A 15,165-nucleotide genomic window follows, 5' to 3' on the forward strand; every position below is an offset into this window, starting at 1 on the left:
AATGTTACAGACAACATACCAGTTATAGACATCATTGACTTATTTGTCAGAGTAAAATATACATTTTGCAAGGCTTTCTGGTTTCCTTGAGTTGATAGTTCAGCTACATTTTGATATATGTCAATTACATGCAAAATAATAATTTTTGTGTATTTTCAGACCCTGTCTTTTCCCTTTCCCTATGTATATGTGCAAAATCCTGGAAGATTTTTGACCCACTTAAGGACATATACATAAATGTATCCAATCAAATGTGATTTAGGGCAATTGCTAGTCTCTCCATCTTATAAAATCACACTTGACCATTAGCTCAAGTGCCACAGTAGCTAGCAGAAAAATATCATATCAGAAGGTGGCAAAAACTTTTTAGTGTTTACATTTACTAGCCATCTATTCACTTTAATGAAAACCTATAACCTATATAACCTATAGATTTAACATGTAACATCATGCAAAATCACTTTTCCAGGCTCTGTGAAAGTTCTGCAATTATAAAACATACAAGGATTAAAAATTCCAAACACAAAGGTGGGGTGTGGAGAAAAAAACATGTCAACAAGAACAAAAAAAATGTCAATCCCTCAAAGGTAGCAAAACAGCTCTCTGGCTTTGCTTTGTATGTTTTCTCCCTAATTTGATGCTTCTATAACAAATGAAAGTTGGGCCAGTGGAAGGATTTAAAAGATTAGTGAACACAACTAATGTACTGGATCCGTATGTACATATGTATGTATCCGATATTAACACAAGTGACCTCAAACCTGACACGTAAGGTCCCTCTCAACCTTAGCTTAAACCCCATAACCGCCACAGAGACCTAAAAAAGCAAGCGGGGGGCTCAAATAACAAGCAAGCCATCTATAGGCTATGTGTCTGTGCTTAGAGTGGCTGCACTATACTACTTGATCTACAATGCACGCTACATCATGTACAATTGGATAATCCATTAATGAAGCAGATTCTGGGGCAACTCACTAAGAGCCAGATCATAACCTTTAACCTCCCATATATTCAGACATGACATGAGAATAGTGAAAGTAAATGCACATGTGGCAACACAAAGAAGCTTTTCTCTTTATGCTGTGACAAACCAACAGTATGTAGAAGTCGCTTCCACTTCTTTCTACATATATACTTGTAATAGCATTAGCAATGCTTTAAAGTCTAAGTCTTACTGCATTAGTGCTCTTAACAGCACCAGAAATAAATGACCTCCATTTAGCTAAGCCTTGGCTTTTATCTTTGTTTGTTTGTCTCTATATCTTGCTTGAAATCCAATTTAGGTTAATCAAAATGAGCAACCAATCATCATATCATGTTGAGGTAGCTCTTAAACAACAAACATAACCTGTCAACACTCCATACACACTATGCACTCCTGTTTGTCAGAAAAAAATGGAAAAAAATAAATAAATACAATCCTTTAGTCTGAAAAAAATATTGGATGACCCTGCAAACCCAAGAACACATTCAGTGATAACCAGTGCCAGCATTTTTAATACCGATCTTTATACAAAATCAGTGCATGGCAGCTACAATACGGTAGACGTTTGGTAAAGATTGTGTTCATGGTTAAGTAACTTGAACACTTGGTTAACAGGAAGTTTACACATCGAGGTCTGTTTACAGGTACTTCCTGATTACAAAATGTGTGGGAAAAAAAGCCTTTTGTGACTTCAAGACCTCTGATTGTGTTGGTCAGGTTAGGTTTGATTGATTGAAGACTACAAGTTGAAAATTGAAAAAAGAAAAAAAAAAAAAAAGATAAAAAAATCTGATGGTGTGGAAAAAAAAAAAAGAAAAAAAAAAAGAAGTGACATCACCAGAGCACTAGCCCACTCCTCATCTGTGCTCAAGGGCAGCAGATAAATTATCCACTACCAACATAACACACTCAGTAGCCAAGTTGCATTATGGGCAATGCAGGCCCATCTTGGGTTGATCAAGTAACTGATAGATGGACTAAATGTTTCGGCTCCAAATAAACCACACAACACATCATGCATCTTTTCACCCGTTGCCTTGTGGAAGCCCAGACATTAACACTCACACTACTAAAAGTTTAGGTAAGAACAACCAAATTTTTGAAGAGATCTGGCCTAAATTCAAACTACATTCATTCCTGAAAAGATGACCCAGAGGTGAAATCAGAGGGTAACTGGATAGCTTTGTTTAATTCCTCCACATTACACACAGATAGTACAAAATGGTCACATGGGCAATAAATGAATCACTTCTCATTTTGAGAATTCTATTTTGTATACACACACATAGAAATCATAGTGTGCCTTCATGCAAGGATGCAATGAGGGGTGAGTGTGAGGTTATGTGAAGACTCAATCCCAGGTGTAACTCAGAGACATTGACTTCCAGCCAGGAGAATGATTTGGGTCAGTGGGTAATTGCATTCCCGGACCACAGGGGACTTGTTGGCAATTAATCCTGCCAATGAGCCACGTGAAATATGCCTACGTACAGTGTGCCAGTGGACTCATAAATGCAGCTCTGTTAACATAGCTCTTTCACAAAGTGATAGAGTAAAAATTTCTGCTGCTGACACCAGCGACTCACAGCTACAATAACACAAAAAGACTGTGGAAGAACAGAAAGTGTTGTGCCTGGTGTATCAGAAAATATGTAGTTTTCCAATAAATCACTGCCTCAGCATCTTGAACATATGCACAAAGCTTTAAAGTGCTATATTATCAGATTCTCCAGAACTGATACCCTGAAACATCCACTCTTACCCAACACTGCAACATCTTTTATTTGTCAGAAGCATCCAAAGACAGTTTCTTTCCTCTCTCTTTCCTCTACCAGGTTAAACATTCAATCCGAAATAATTTACTTCAGAAGTGAAAGGGTCATTTATTTCCCTTTTAACTCCTAACACTCTTCTGGCAGTAGGTGATATCCCATTACAGTATAATAATTTATAGTCTCATTTTTCTGTAAAGAATGGATTGTAATGTGAACACTTCATATGCATAATGAAGACTTAAGGCTACTTTCAAGAGGTTTTTAAATTTGAAAAATTTAAATTTATATTATATTACTTCTATTTAACACACCTTGCAGAAGAAAAAGAAATGTGAAAAGATTTAGTTTCAATTCAGACAAAGAGGCTTTGAAATCTTTGGAAATTCGTGTAATCCACAATTGTTGCTGACTTTTACACCATAACTATATGTTCTTAGATTGGTGTCACTACCTGTTGTTGACATCCAAATTTAAAGCAATGATGTAAGTTGTAACACTATCCGTGTCCACTAACATCCTTCATCCTTCCGTTATTCTAATCTGATTTATGTGTGCAGTTTATGTGTTTTGGCACATTATTAATGGATCTCTGTTTTGCCAACAACATGCTTCAGTAATTTGACTGTCTTTAGAGGCTGGCATCTGTCACTGCATGCCAAGCAAGTGTATCAGTCACATTGTGTTAAGTGTCCCATTAGCCTTGAGCTTCTGCCTAATCTGAGATTAATCAGTTAGTGGTATCCGATCCTAAATGTTGGGGACATAGAGAAAATGTCACTTCAAGCACACAATCACTCCACTGTCATTATGACAATGTTAAAGATTACTGTTGTTTTCTGGTCACAAAAGTGTTGATGAACAAGAAAAATTCACCGAGCAGCGAAAAAGGATGGGTGTTGGGAATACTAAAGACATCTAAAGGCATAATCGGACTGGACACAAATTGATACTCATCAACATCAGGAACTTTTCTCAGACCCCCAGTGTTCTCAAGAACTTTATCATTATTTCAACAGAAAGTAAAATCAATTTGGTTTAGGGTTCTTGGTTGCAGTTCCTGCCTCTGAAAAAGCCCCTGAGCTTCTGATATTCTAGACAACGTAAACTATAACTAATATCATATTATATAAGAAAAGAGAGAGAGCTAAGTGGAGAAAGACAGCTTAGAACATGCAAGAGAGAAAAATATAACTATTTGCTAATTCATTTCATGCAGCTACATAGGCAGAAAAAAAACCCAGAAGTTTCAAAAGGTCGTCACTACTTTCGAGACAGATTTTTTTTCCTTTTTGCTTGTCAAGTACACACAGCTGTTGTTGATATTTCAGAGCTTCCGCACTTTATCAGTTATGCTGAAAATAGCCATTGTTGACTTGGCTTTTCCTCATTTAGTAATCACCAATGCCACATAACCAAGTTTCATGTCTAATATGGCTGGCATAGCATAGATGGAAAAAAACCCAGCAATGTCTGACTGAAAATTAATAAGGAAGAAGTATCTCAAGTTCGATTACCTCATCTTGTTTCTATAGGGCATTTAAATTGATTGAGAAGATGAACTGCTGCTACAGGTGCTCTGAAAATCTGTATTTCATGGGTGGGCGATCTGTCCAAAAAATATCACAATCTATTTAATCACAATCACAGCAATCTTTTTTTTGTTTTGTTTTTTTTAACATCCTGGAAACTATAGACCATAGTTATAGTTAATCTAAGACTATAGCTATAACTCACATCTTTTACAATATGTATATTAAATAACAAGTTTGGAAACAGAAGTAAGAGGACTATTTCAGAGCTGTAGTAAATTAGATATCAGAATAAATGATTAGAGAAATTTAAGAAGAATTTAGATATTTTAAAAAAAATACAGAACACAAAGCTCACTGGCAGCAATACAAGAACTTCCCTGTTGGAAATTTGAGCTTTTCAACAAAAATGAAAGCTTTCCTGATAGAAAATGTAAACGACAGAATAAAATGTAAAATATTTTTTATGAAATGAAAACTAAGTTCTTCCAACATGACAAAGCATGTGGCAGGGACTGTTGGCATATCATAGCAAACAGCATGCCACCATGAAGGATGGCCATCATGTCTTGCTGTGGATGTGGGTCATTTTTTTGTACTGTGAAAGAGAACAATAAATGGAGGTCCTGAGGTGAACCTCCATCAAAGCATCAAAGACCTGAAAGTGAAGCGATGATTTATGTTCAAACGTAATACTGGCCACCAGCCTGCAGCCACCATAAAAAATGAGGAATCCAGCCAAAGCCTTGAAATCTACTGAAAAATAATGCATTTGAGATTTTTGTTTATTGACCAATGTGATCCAGCTTGGCTTGGAAAGAAAAAAGTTCAGCTTAGTCTGGGAGACCAGGGTCAAGCAGATATTGACATAGAAAATGTTACTTCAAGATTAAGTTACTTAAAACATGCTACTCAACAGTATATGCTACATTTCAAATATATTGAATTTCAATTTCAATCAAACTATTTCTGAAAACACTTCTGAAGCTCTAGCTATTATTTTCTTCAACCACTGTCAGCGTTCAATCTATACTCTAAAACTCTCAGGTACAGAGTTATAGAGTAATCAAGAGTTAAACACAAAAACAGAAAGCAATCAAACCCTTAAAGTGATTCTCCTTAATAAGAAAGATAATCTCCACTTCAGCTTGATACTCCCCAGCTCAGTTGGATCCTCAGTGTAATTGCTCTTGTTAATCATGCCTTAATTTGTTGACGAGATTCATTTGGAAGACTTGTCTTGAAAACATACAACCTCCCCCAATCTGGGGAGGCCAACATCTTGAAATTAAAGACTGCAAAGCAGAGTGTGAGCAGATTAAGTCAGTTTAAGAGTGTTGAGATGTCGTCAGAGACTGATAACCAACAGCCAGTGACTATCACTGCCTCACAGAGGCACAAAGTCATATCGATAAACTCTTGTTGATAGTGTATTTGTTACTGCTCGGAGCAACTCGGAGAAAATAAATCTGGTAGAAAAATCTTTAAATATCCATATACAGTACAGAAAGTGTAAAAATCAGCTACAGCATGATTAGCTTTAACAGATAGTTTAACAGAAAAGCAATTAGGCCATCAAAGCATGCTAGATATTTTCTCATAGTTTTGAATTGTAACAGCTAGGGGTGGGCGAGCTCACAAGTTTCAGGTGAACTGTACAGATTCCGATATTTGATGTCATTTCCTTCGGTTTTCAAGGTTCACATGACCTCATGGACTAGCACAGGGGTCGGCAAACTTTAGCCTGAAAAGAGCCACTTCGCCCGTTTCCCACCAAATTAAAACTTGGAGCCACAAAACCTATTTGACCACTAAACTGAAAATAACATCACATGTGGTTTCCTTAATCTTATGTTTTATATATGAGAACTATAATATGTTACTTTTATGAAATGAATAAACTTTAAACAGAAAATGACAAATTTTTATTTTCCATTTTTAACAGTGCAAAACACTTAATTCTTTTGTAGACTACTTTGAGAGAAAAGCACTTATACATTTATTGTCAAATAAAATAAATAAATAAATAAATTTATTAGGGCCTTAACGCATTAGGGCTGGGCAAGGAACGCATTAATTAAAGCCAACAATTATTATTTTTTATTTTATCACGCATTAACACAGTTTTTTGTCCGTTGCAAGTGACCAACGGACTTAAAAAATAATTATTATAATTAAAACAACAGCGCAATAAAATAATTGTCAGCCTTAATTAATTTAAAAAATGTTTGCTAATTTTTCACCACATATTAAGCGTACCGGTAAACCAGTTTTGTCAACAGCAAAAGCAAACGAATCTGTCCATGAGGCATTAACTGATCTATTTTCATCTGAGACTTTTCTCTTCTTTGATTTGTCCATTGCTAGCTTACCGGGGGCCAAAATAAGTCACTTATTTGGCGGCAACAGGTGTAGCAAACAGGACTTGACGGATATTTTGATCGACAAAATATTAAAAGTTTTAAGTTAATGTCACAAGACCACCTCAATCTCCAAAGAAATAATTATTACAACGAAAAAAAAACAGAATAATATAATGAAATCAAATTAAATTAAGTGTCCATTATTTATTCACATCATTTTTACCCAAAATATGCTCACCCGCTCTTAGTCACGGGAGCCACAGAAGAGGGATGAAAGAGCCGCGGGTTGCCTGGACTAGCAGATGATGTAGCCAATTAGATGGCTATGCAATAGCCCCTGCCTTCAAACTGAGGAAAATTGAAGAGACTCAGTACAGTCAGTTACAGAAAGAAATAAAATGTTCTATTTCAACTTTTAAAAGTAACATAGCCTCACCTTAAGGCTATCGGATACCAAAATTACATCCCAAAAGCCCTCAAAGTTTGAGCTAGTGACTCTGTGAGGCGTATTAAGGCACAGCAATATTTGGACTAAGCACTGCTGTCAAAATGCTAACATGCTCACAGTTACAGTGATAATATACCAGCATACTAATATGCTGAACTTCAGCAGATAAAGAATGCTCTTTTAGCATATTAACAACGTTTTTACGACTCAGGTGAGGTGGACATGACTGTACCAAATTCATGGAAAGTCGAGACATTTCACTTCAAACCACAAAGGTTGCCTGTCTACACTGTAGACCATTCCAGACTTAAAAAGTCTACAGATGCATGTTTGAAGTGCTTATTACTTTAGTGTACTGAAGAGATGTGTTCCCAGAAGAACACATGTAAACAAACAAATGATCATGTGTGGGTTTAGGTTTACTTTTTGATTAGAGCTGGTCAGTCCCATGAAAACTGTAGGGAAAAGGGTCTAGTTGGCTGGATATATAATTTATGAATACACTGCTAGTCATGCAAATGGCTTTTAGTAGCTTATATTAAGTACCAAATGTGCAATGGAATCCAGTATCCAATAAACTACAGAAAAAAAAGAACACTTCACAGTGGCATGCAAACAGGCAAACTAGTTCCAAGGCTGAACGCAGATGCAGTCTCAGCATGATGTAAAGATAAGAACAATTATATAATCACACTGCACTATCACAAAAATGAGCAAGCACCAGCCCTTAAAGCTAAGTGAAATCGTTTACCTCTTCCATCTACTACTGCCAGGCACCTGCCCCTTACATGTTTGAAGTGTTAAAGTAAGAGCCAGGAGGAAGGTCAGACCTGTTAAATTGTAGATATCGGCTAGAGTGGATGTTTGCAAAACCAGAATTCTTCAACGACCTGAGCTGCACCCAGCTCACACACAACGACAAGTCATCCACAGGAAAACACATTGGGATATTTAACAATTTCTGTCCTACTATATCTGTTCAGTTTGGTCAGACACAACAGACTTTTGTGCTTTTCACTTCTAACCCTCCTTGTATTACTGACAAACAGTTGTATGCAAGGTCAGTCTCGTGGTGAAAGAGTTTCTCACTGCAGTGCTCAGTCTGTCCAACATTTACAAAAACTTTCCCCAAATATCGAGTGAGCTGTGAGCAATCAATATCAATATCCTGTCTCTTCTAAACTGGCAGAGATGCACAGGAACATTGTATGTTGGGAGTGTGTCTGATGCAAGGAAACAGCAATGGCATCTCCTTTAACACCTCTCAGACTTTCAAAGAAGCAGTGACAAACAGTGACACAAGTTCTCCCACAAGTAATTTTGGACAACGCAAAAAAGGAATAGATAAATCGATCAATAAGCTTCTTTTAACTCTTTATATTACATTGTAGGAATTCACATCGGATATTTGACAATAACAGTTTCCTCTTGCAAAACTAAAATATTAAAAAATAAGCCTGAAATGATACTCACAGATTCTCTTTAGATCAACAAAGCACTGAGAAAACTGCTAGCTTTACTAAATGGCAGTCACTTGGAAGGCTCCTCTCACCCTTAGAAAGCCTTCTGCAGCTGAAATGACTCACATCCCCTCTTCCAACCTCTGTCAACCATCATGACGAGGTAAACATTTCCAAATATGGAGAAAATATGAAGACAGTATTGAGGGCAATATCAGTTTGGTTTGCTTTTAACTTGGAATGCCATACTCTGTGAGCCAGAGTCACTCGGCAGAGCCAGTTCTGTGGTGCATACCTTTCACTAGGAATAATAATGATGATTGTAGAGAACTTTTCACAATCGGTTTGAGTTCAGTCTGACCTAAGATGGGTAACACTGTGAGCCTGCCCTACAAGCTCCATTTTTATGGATAGACAGTCAAAATGTTGAGGAGTTAAAGGACTTAAAACTGTAAATGGCAATCTCAATCAGCCGCAAAAAAATGCAGGTGAATAAAGACACGATTTACTTTTTCTGTTCATCAGTTAACCAGGGCCAGATTAGAAGGTAAAGATAGCCCTGACGCTGTCTTGTCACACAGATTGTCTTAAAGTGATTAAGAATGTATAATTAAAGTCTGATTACTCCCCATGAGTAGTGCAGGTCAACAGAGATCACGGTAATATTAAAAGCCGCTAAGAGAGAACATTACACCATGCTGCTTGGATAGGAATTGTATTGACAGCACAACACACTTCAGTCAAATCCGAAAGGAACAGGACACGTTCACAGGACTCAAACTCTTACATACTCACAAATTCTTCAAAAAAAATACTGGTCATCTAAATGATTTGAAAATATGGTCTCTGCTTTTTTGTCATTGTTTTCACTAATCTAAAGTTCTTAAAAAAGGTACAGTTCTGATTTGTAGCAATGCCAAATCAGTCTGATCGCTCATTATTCATGAGGTAATTACTGTAACTTTCACATGACTCCAATGCAATGTTTGCCTGGCACTTGAGAAATGAGATGAGAAAAAATAGGAGAGGTGAAAAAAAAGAATGTAGCTGCAATGCAAATACAGAGATAAAAAAAAACCTAAATCAAAAATGTTTTGAATAAATGAGTTGGTCATGGCTAGATAATGCGCTTTTTACAACGAGCTAAACCAGATCGTATGCAATAAACTTAGCCATGAGCAAGGTGAGATACACGATGTCACCACATACTGTGACTGCACTGGATGCTCATAAAAAAATTATCAAAACTGGTGCAGCAAAACCAGAGCATTTCTCTTCCTACAGTGCAGCTTGACCAATGACAGTTCAGTTGGCAATTCAGGTGCGTTAGTGGTTAATGTAGCTCCAAGCTGCCATCTTCCAGCAGAGATGAGGAGCAGGGTACTGGTTTAATGATAAGCCTAGTGGAATGATTTCAGCATGTGTGTGTGTCTGAACATTTTGAGCACATTTTAACAATACCACGATAACAGTGATAACCATAACAGTTTTGGTCACAATAATCACGATATCAAATTTTCATACCGTTTGAACTCTAGCCCCAATGACTCAAGTCACATTTTTTGACGCAATTTATCATTTATCCTGAAGCTCTCACGGTGGCCACATAAGGCTTCATACAACTTTGTTCCCATATGCAGTAGTACTGTACGTCCCCTTTAAGGCCTTCAGCTTGAACACAGCTTGTCATAAAGGTGACATTACACATGCAGTGCAAAAGTCATTGAGATATTACCGTACTAAGAAGTCACAAAAGAACTCTCAGTGAAAGAAACATCATAGTTTTTGAGGGTGACTTGACCATGAGTTGCCAGTTTATGTCTATATTTTTTTACATTTACACTGGAAGTTAAAACACACAACCTTCCAAACATACTACCAGCCAACATGAAAACACAAAGGCAGTACAAAAACAGGACCAGCACAAAGTGCACATAAAAACATACAACACGGCAAAGTACAGCAAACTTTCCCTTACCTTTCCTCCTCTGTGGATGTGTGGGATTTCTGGTAGGTTTTTGAAGCAACGCTCTTTGCTTTATACTGAAATCTGTTTAGATTGAGAAACAGAAATGACTCTGCATTACTCAAAGGGATTACATAACTTGAATTGTACTGAGCAGGACCACACCAACATAGTAATACTGTCCTGTCAGCTTGTACATATTTGTTTCCAAGACTGAGTCATTCATCACTGAAAGATGAACTATGGGCAGGCTGCTATAAATCCTGTGTGAACCCGAGTGTAAGTTGTCCATTTAAATTTTAGTCAGTCATTTCTCACCAGGCACCAATCAAAACAATGCTGACAAGTGACCCTATAGAAAATATTTCACCACGGTGCAACAGGCTGAAATTAGATTTAATATGAAGGTATCTCACTCAGTAGAAGGACAAATTGATCAACTTTTTTCACAGCAATTATCATCCAGTCATTTAGCATAACAGGAGCAGTCCCAGATTAATTAAATATCATGGTGTATTAAAATATTCAAATAATCATTAACCTGCCATTGTAATTGATAGCATATATACCTTTGTTTTTGTCACACACACACACAACTGTCTACTGTCATAAATGACAAAGAAAAGCAGCAAATCCTTACATTTAACACACTGGAACAAGCAAAGGTTTGACATCTTTGCTTGAAAAATGACTGAAACAGGTGACCAACTGTCAAAATAGTTTCGTTAATTTCCTTTCAATGGACTAATCGCTGAATTGACTGGGTATTTCAGTGCAATTTGGCATGCTTCTTAAGTTAGATCGTTGTTATACTGTAGTGTGTTTGTGTCTAATAATTATGTCAGTTTGTTAGGTACAGAACTATTATGCCTTGTCAGATACCAATCGCTGTGTAGTTGAAGGATTTGTTTTGTGCAGTAACTTACATCAAGGACGCTAACAAAAGGAGATGAAGCTTTCTGGGTGATGGTAAAAGCACAGTGCAGAAAGACTCTCTGTGACACCTGCACACTGCAGGTGCAATGAGTGCCAGTTTAAGCATCAATTCAATCTTTTCATTTATTCATTAGACACAAAAAGATCTCTGAGGACTGTGCTTTAGTTGTGAAGGAGTCCAGTACTGTCCAGTACAGTGCATGACTTTCTTTTTTTTTTTTTTTGCAATCCACGTGGATTTAAGTGAAAAACAGAGAAGCGTGTTGTTGTGCAAACCTGACTACTATGTGTTACAGCCCTACCTGAGAGCACTGCAGAAACATGAAGCAGGCACTGACATGTCCATGCTATGCCCTGCATGTTGTCTCATATGCTGGGTCAGGCTCGATTGCATCATTATGTGCAAGAGTACACACTTTGTTTTTGTTTTCCTCTAACACAGCTATGCATATTTTGGTGGAGGGCATTTTTTAATATTATAAAGCATACATATTATATTAAAATATTATTGTTTGGGTGTGTTTTCACTTCCCACACTTAGACCGAGGACATATGTGCGACTGTCTGAAAAACACATAGGTATTTTAAAAATGGTCCCTGGTTCATTAGCACAATATAAAGTCTTGGTGGCTATTAGCCCCATGTATCACCATTATATTTGAGCCACAACGGAAAGCATCCAGCTGTCCAGAAAATAAATACCTCCTCTCATCACCAGAGTCTTCCAACCATCTGGATTAAAAAATATTTTGTCTGTTGCACAGCAAAGTAGATTTAAATCCTTTCTCAAATTACGACTGCATCTCTTAACCCAGGTAGATGGAAATGACATATGTCCTCGATCTTTTTGCAAATCACAGAAAAATGTTAACAGATTATTTTGAAGAAAAATATAAAATACTGGGGGAAAAAATCATCAATATGAAGTACATTAAACGGTAACTGGTAATATTTCTTTTTATGTTGGTTCAAATAAAGGTGACATGATATTTACGGCAAAGATATTTGTTAGGAAAAAGAGGTTCAACTTGGAAAACGGGTTAAAAATCTTTTTTTAAGGGAACCAGATGGATTTTTTTTCCATCCAGAAGAGTCTTTTAGGATTCTGGAAATCCCATCAGAATAGCATTAAGTGATGTTAAAAGATCCTCTGGCAAAGACTGCCAGGTATTTCTTTTTGGGAAAAATGGATGATTAAATGTAATAGTAATATATGAAAGATACCAATAGACCACACTTTGCATATTTTATCAGTGAAGGCTCAGAGAGTCTGGGAAACTGCTGCTGTTCCTTCCAGAAAAGGACATCCTCATTAAAATATGGAAAGAAACACAAACAGTAGAATGACTTGACGAAAACTACCAGGGGGGCCCGAGCTCAAAGGCAGCTGAGACACTCATCTTTTAACTTTAACATCATCAACGCTGTCAGATGAGCCCTTTTTAACCACAGATTTTAAAGACAGATCCGTTTAATGTTGCCTGAGTCAAAAATGTGTCTGAGCGACACAGATGTATTCGGTTTGATGACAGCACACTCGGGGGACCTCGGTGTTATTGATATGAAATCCAACATCTAAGTCAAAGTATGAATTTAGTCTTTTAAGAGATAAAGTGAGGCTTATTTTTCAAGTTAGATACATTTTGGGGCAGAATAATGTGCATAGTCTGGACCAAGGTTACACTTTCGCTCACAACAGTGAAAGATGAACGACAACTGACTCTGTGGTGCAGATAGGCAGTTAGTTACCTGTATGTGACCCATGTAAAGCTTTAGATTAAATCTTGAGGCATGAAATGACATGTACAAAGACAGAAAACATCACAATACAAGTGATGAATGGAGTAACACTCTGTGCTAATAAATAAGATGGGAATACCTAGAAACTGTTTGGATTGTTTGGTTTAATTGGTTTAAGTCTTAAAAACTGTGTGTGAGAACAGAAGATGTCATCAGCAGGGCAGACAGTGTGCTTGGACATAAAGTTTTCTTTTCTAAGACATTTTATTCTGAGTAAAAGGTAACTGCTCTTAAAGGAGAAGAAAGCCGCTTCATTCAGAACCATTTTGGTAATTCCTTATTGCTTGGTAAGTGGTCAAGACCATACATGGCATGGGTCTGTGCTGCCTTGTTAACACAGACAGTCAATGAAAATGATGGACAGTTATATCGTGTTAATGGTTTACATTAGTCACCAGTTTGATAGACATTATTCAAGGCATCAGCTAGCTAAATTTGTGGGTGCGTGGAAACAAGCCTAGCATTTCTATGTCACAAATCAAAGCAGTGATGCTTCCCTGCCCTGTCTTTTCATTCAAACCCGGATTTAAAGTGTACTCTGGGCCTGCACGGTAATATTTGTCCACTCATTTATGGGCCTTTGCCTTGCGTTAGCTCTATCGTAATAAACCTATGTGCTATGAACTTAACTGTCACTTGTAAAGTCCGATAAATACAGGTGTCATAACTACAATATGAACCACAGTTTTGCCTATGATAACAATAAAGACATTATCAAAACTGCTTCAACAACGTGGCGACTCTCTGCTGTCGTCAACAAGTGCGTCCGTTCATACGTTAAGAGGTAACCTTATCTCCTCCAACGGCGACGCCAAAACTAGCAAACACTTGGTCAGCTCATAGTAATTCTTGTAACGGGACACTTGAGTAAATGGGCGCTTTTGAGAGTGCTAACGTGAAATTCAGCGACAAATTTCCCTGCAGTTAGGGGCATTCGTGTTTCTCCGGTGACAGCCTGTCTTCCGCATTGCTCAGCAGCAGACCACTTGGCTAAAAACAGACACACAAGAGACGCCCAGCGCCCCTCTTGGCAAAACCTGACGGTTCAAAAATGTCTAATGTTTTCAATGGATGACTGAGTCTGGCTCAGCATTAGCTAGCGACAAGTTAGCTTTGTTAGTATCCACATGAAACAGTACCAGCCAAGGCTATCGTTTGAGTCCACGCCCTCATAGTGAACTCCGTCCGAGCTACAGTAAAATTCATATTATATCCCAACAAGGCCGAACAAAGTGAAGACGAGCTACTCCAACACTGAGTTATCAGTCATACATTACATTTCGTCTGTTTTAAAACAGCCGATATTCACGGATATGTTCAAAGAGTTAGAAGGCTGCTCGATAGTTTCGCTTACCTCGCTTTCTAGGAAATATAACAGAGGTTCAAATCCCACCAAAAAGTGAAACTTCTTGATCCAAATTCTGGGAGAGTTGTAGGCAGTGACGTCACGCCGTGAAATTCCAACCGTCTCAGTCAGTTCAGAAGTTTGCCCATGTAAGGCAGCAGGCCAGCGGAGTCACCGAGCCAAAACATCACGGCCTGAGAGCCCCGCCAGCTTCTATTTGTTTACAGAAGGATGTATGGAACAGAAAAAATGCGTAATAAAATCTATGCAGAAATGCAGTTTCCCCTTTTTTCCAGCACTTATATCATATGACTATGTGTTAATAAGTGAAATACATGTTGATAAACGATCGTGTAATTAGTGGAACATATCAGCATTTATATTTCCTGTATGTGAGAGGTGCACACCTGCGCAATCAAGCCAATCAAGCAGCCATGTAATTAACAGCGTGCAGTGGACAGCGATGAACTCAAACAGAATGTGATCAATACAGCTCGGGCTATGTCAATAAAACAATATTACAGCAGTCGTGTCACATATAGCACTGCAATTTATATT

At 37.6% G+C, this 15,165-nt stretch overlaps 1 protein-coding gene across 2 annotated transcripts in view; it reads right to left on the reverse strand.

Annotated features, from left to right (window-relative positions):
* Positions 1-14,929, reverse strand: part of LOC124060616 (LIM domain containing preferred translocation partner in lipoma) — a 137,373-nt gene extending 122,444 nt beyond the window's left edge. Inside the window, exons 1-2 of one of the 2 annotated variants that reach the window (XM_046391771.1) lie at positions 14,617-14,929; positions 10,539-10,610 (exon numbers count right to left, since the gene is read on the reverse strand). The gene's annotated coding sequence lies outside the window, so the exon portion shown is untranslated. Of the gene's footprint in view, positions 1-8,573; positions 10,504-10,538; positions 10,611-14,616 lie in introns of those variants that run through there. The other variant, XM_046391772.1, reaches the window with a different exon arrangement.
* Positions 14,930-15,165: the final 236 nt, after the last annotated feature.

Source organism: Scatophagus argus, chromosome 6 (assembly GCF_020382885.2).
Source record: "Scatophagus argus isolate fScaArg1 chromosome 6, fScaArg1.pri, whole genome shotgun sequence".
NCBI lineage: Eukaryota > Metazoa > Chordata > Actinopteri > Scatophagidae > Scatophagus > Scatophagus argus.